This window comes from Erythrolamprus reginae, unplaced genomic scaffold (genome assembly GCF_031021105.1).
Source record: "Erythrolamprus reginae isolate rEryReg1 unplaced genomic scaffold, rEryReg1.hap1 scaffold_215, whole genome shotgun sequence".
Taxonomy (NCBI): Eukaryota; Metazoa; Chordata; class Lepidosauria; order Squamata; family Dipsadidae; genus Erythrolamprus; species Erythrolamprus reginae.
Window position 1 is genome coordinate 38,369 of NW_027248587.1, and position 4,796 is coordinate 43,164.

Genomic DNA, 4,796 nt, shown 5'->3' on the forward strand with positions numbered 1-4,796 from the left:
AGATTAATGTTCAGATTTACAGCATCTAGTGGATGAATAATGGTTCCTGTAGTCTGGAATTTTTTCCCCCAGAAATCCATTCCTATTCCTGCATCATTCCAAGGATGTTCATCCCAAATTGTGTAGCTAAAGGTCTTTGGAGGTTCTCAGTCATCCATGTCATGGTTGTCACAAAGATGCTTTTTCATTGGGCTTTTCCTTTTTTTTTCCTTTTGAAACGCACCTTTGGGACAGTGGTGGAATTCAATTTTTTCCTCTACTGGTTTTTGGGTGTGGCTTGGTGGTTGGGTCATGTGACTGAAGGGCAGCACTTTGCTGTGAGTGGCACTACCTCTGCTTTGGGACAACCATGATCTGGAACGACTGAGAATCTCTACAGACAATGAAGCTTATAGTTTCAATTTGAATAGGTTGTCTGCACTTTTATAATTCCTGACTGAACTCTAATTAATTAATTAAATAAATAAATTGGATTTGTATGCTTGGGGTGGCTCACAACAAACATAGAATACATAATAAAACAATTTGATCCAATTAATAACAGTTAAAAGACTAAAAAACCATCCTAAAAACTAAAAACATTCAATTATCATTCACCTCGGTCAATAGATTACACTGTATTCTAAATTTGTTTCATTAAAGGTAGAATTAGGGCAACATAAAGAACTTTCTGGCATTTAAAAAGTTCAAAGGATGATCTGACTTTTATTTATTTGTTTGCTTGTTTATTTATTATTTATTAGAGTTGCAAGGGACCTTGTAGGTCATCTAGTCCAGAGGTCCCCAACCTTTTTTGCACCAGGGACCGGCTTTAAGCTAGACCAGTTTTCCATGGCCCGGTGGGGGGGGGGGGCTTTGGTCATATGGGGGTGGGGTTATGGAGGGGTGGCGCCAGGGCCGCCATCAGGAATTTTGGGGCCCCATACAGCCTAAGTGTCTGGGCCCCCCCCTCCCCGCCATTTTAAAAACTACTTTATTTTGCGACATACCAATTATGTATGAAATTTACCTTCTTTGGGGAGGGGTGAAAGGGGAGAGTAAGAGAGGAAGGAGTGAAAGAAGGGAATGAGGGAGGAAAGAAGGGAGGAAGGAAAAGGAAAGCAAGAAATGGAGGGAGGAAAGGAAGGAAGGAAAGAAAGAAAGAAAGGGGGAAGGGACAGGAGCAGAGGAAGGAAGCAAGGAAACTTATGAAAGGGGAGAGTAAGAGAGGAAGGAGTGAAAGAAGGGAATGAGGGAGGAAACAAGGGAGGAAGGAGAAGGAAAGCAAGAAATGGAGGGAGGAAAGGAAGGAAGGAAAGAAAGAAAGAAAGGGGGAAGGGACAGGAGCAGAGGAAGGAAGCAAGGAAACTTATGAAAGGGGAGAGTAAGAGAGGAAGGAGTGAAAGAAGGGAATGAGGGAGGAAACAAGGGAGGAAGGAGAAGGAAAGCAAGAAATGGAGGGAGGAAAGGAAGGAAGGAAAAAAAGAAAGAAAGGGGGAAGGGACAGGAGCAGAGGAAGGAAGCAAGGAAACTTATGAAAGGGGAGAGTAAGAGAGGAAAGACTGAAGGAAGAGAGGGAGGGAAGAAGGTAGGAAGGAGAAAGAAAAGAAGAAATAGAGGAACGGAAGGTAAAAGAGAGAAAGAAAAAGAGCAAGAAAGAAAGCAAGCAAGCAAGAAAGAGAATGAAAGAGAAATAAAAATAGAGAGGGGGAATGAAAGAAGTGGAAGGAGGGAAGGAAGGAGAGAAAGAAAGAGAAAGAAAGAAAGCAAAAGAGAGAAAAAAGAATGAAAGAGCAAGAGAGCAAGAGAGCAAAAGAAAGAGAGAAAGAAAGAAGGAAAGGCAACTTCAAAGAAAGGCTCACTGAGCACCTCTCACTCTCTTTCTATCCCTCTTTCTTTCTCTCCCTTCCTTTATCTCCTCTCTCTCTCTCCCTCTCTCTTTCTCTCCCCCCTCTCTCCCCCCTCTTTCCCTCTCTCCCTCTCTTGCTATCTCTCCCCCTCTCCCTCTCTCTTTCTCTCTCCCTCTCTCTTTCTCCCCCCTCTCTCCCTCCCTCTCTCTTTCTCCCTCTCCCTCTTTCTCTCTCTCCCCCCCCTCTCTCCCTCTCTCTTTCTCTCTCCCCTCTCCCTCTCTCTTTCTCTCTCTCCCTCTCTTGCTATCTCTTTCTCTCTCTTTCTCCCCCCTCTCTCCCTCTTTCTTTCTCTCTCTTCCTTTCTATCTCTCCTCTTCCTTTCTCTCTCCTCTCTCTCTCCCTCTCTTTCTACCCTCCTTTCTCTTCCTTCCTTCTCTCCCTCCCTCCCCTCCCTCCCTCCTTCCTTCCTCTCCATTTCTCTTTCCCTCCCTCTCTTTCCCTTTTCTTTCTTTTGGTCCACTTCTCTCTCTCTCCGCTTCTCCACTTGCCTCCCCCTCGCGCCTCGCCCTTCCCACCCGGCCACCCGCGCGCGCTTACCAGCAGCAGGAATTCGAGTAAGCACAAAAGAAGCCATTGGCTCCAGGCGGCGTTCATGGCCCCCCCGAACCCCCAGCCCAGCACTTCCGGAAGCCGAAAGGCGCGGCTCTCTTGCCCTTGCAATCCTCGAGGGGATACAAGGCCGGCGGAGAAGCCGGCCGGGCTCAGCCCTCTCCCGGCTTCCCCAATTCCGCTTCCCCAGCAGCGATAGGCTTTGAGTTTTTGGCTGGGGGGGGGAGAAGTAGGATCTTCCTAACTCCCCCCCAGCCAAAATCACAAAGCCAGGCAGCCCCCAGCCGCCAAAGGAGCCTCCTGATTTTCCCCGCCCGGCCCGACGCCCCACCCTGTCCTGCATAATGTCCTCTGCCGGGAGGGCAGCGGTGCCGCGGACCGGCTAGAAAACCCCAACGGCCCGGTCCCGGTCCGCGGACCGGCGGTTGGGGACCTCTGATCTAGTCCAACCCCCAATTATAGCACTAGTTCCTACACCATTTGAGACAGATTGCAATCTAATCTCCCTTTGAAGATCTCAAGTGTTGGGGCTCTCACAACCTCCACTGGCAAGCTCTTCCATTTGTTGATCACTCTCAGCCTCCGAAAGTTTCTCCTCACTTCCAGATTGAATCTCTCTAGGTGTGAGCACTGTAGCGACTTCAGCCAACGCTCTGACTCAAAGCTGTCCCATTTATTGCCCTGTGTCTCAGACATATCATCAATTAAAGGTTAGTGCCACAAAACAGCTTTAGACTTAGGTTTCTTAAAAGGAATATTAAATTGTTATGGAGTAAAAAAAATGGTTAATGCTTGAAAATCTGCTGAGGAATAAAAAAAATGTGTATGGCACACTGTTCACATTTATTTAAGTTTTTTTTTAAAAAAAATCTGAGATATATAAGCTTCGGAGTAAATAAAAGACTGAAAAAGAGTCATGTTGCTGAAGAAAAACTTTCAAGATGTCTTGGTCATCGAGTTTATAGACAATTTTATAGAAAATTCAAAATATATATTTTGGCTACAGTAATCCCTCGCTACTTCACGGTTCATCTTTCACGGATTTGCTATTTCACGGGTTTTCAAAGGGGGCTTAAATCCATTAAATCCATTGGAAAAATTTTAAATCCATTAAAAATTCATAAAATCCTTCTACTACTGTACTCTATTAAAGAAACTGGTAGGATGTCACATGTAGTTCCAGCTGAGAAACATTATAGAATGACTGTTTAATGTAAAGCGTGGGTTTTAAAAGTCCAAACACTCATTAAATACATAAAAAATATATTTCCTCTACTTCACGGAAATTTGTTTTTCACGGGTGGTCTTGGAGCGCCTCCCCTGCAAAAAACGAGGGATCACTGTACTTTGAAATGAAATAAATGCAAGAATATTGCACTTAAATCTTGGAATACACATGGGGGGGTAGGAAATTTGTTTCCTTTAAGAAAAAATAATTTGATATACTAACTAGAGAACTCAACTGAATTAAGCTGATTTGGATCCACTCAAGCATTAATAAAATAAATACAATAAAAATGAAAATTATTTTAGTGAATTATCTGTGACATCAACAAGCTTTTGGGGTCTTCTGTATTTTTTTAATCATAGTCCACTCTGTAACGGTACAGGTTAACTCTTGACAGCAAACCAAATTTATTGTCTGCAGTGTACATATGAATGCTCTGTCATCTTTGAAGTAATGAAAAGGAAATAACTAATGTTGTAACCCAATTTCATTTCACAATGTTAACTTTTTCTCTCATTCCCGTCATATAAAGTTGCAATAGAGCAGTGGTTCTCAAACTGGGGGTCAGGACCACTTTGGTGGTCGAACGATCATTTTACAGTGGTCGCCTAAGGCTATAGGAAAAGACAAATTTTCAACGCTGTTAGGAATTAAAGCTTCTATTCTGGCACTTGGAACATATTTTTACAATCCAACCAATTAGGCGTTTACAGTGGGAGTGTCCCTCTGACATTCCTTCCAATCAGCTTAAAGCTCTGTTGGTAGAATTGGTGCTAGACTTATGGTTGTGAGTCAACACAATATGCAAATGATGTAGTCACAACTTTAGGAGCCTGTTATAAAAGTCAAAAGAATGACGCTAGGAATCTCTTTGCTTTGTTGCATTGAACCTATATCAGTAATGGCAAACCAGTGGCCCAGGTGCCACGCAGAGCCATATCTGCTGGCACACGAGCTGTTGCCCTAGCTCAGCTCCAACGTGCATATGTGTGCCGTCCAGCTGATTTTGGTTCGCACAGAGGCTCTGGGATGGTATTTTTGGCTTCCAGAGAGCCTCCAGGGTGATGAGAAAGGTGTTTTTACTCTGCCCCAGCTCCAGGGAAGCCTTTGGAGCCTGGGGAGCGTGAAAC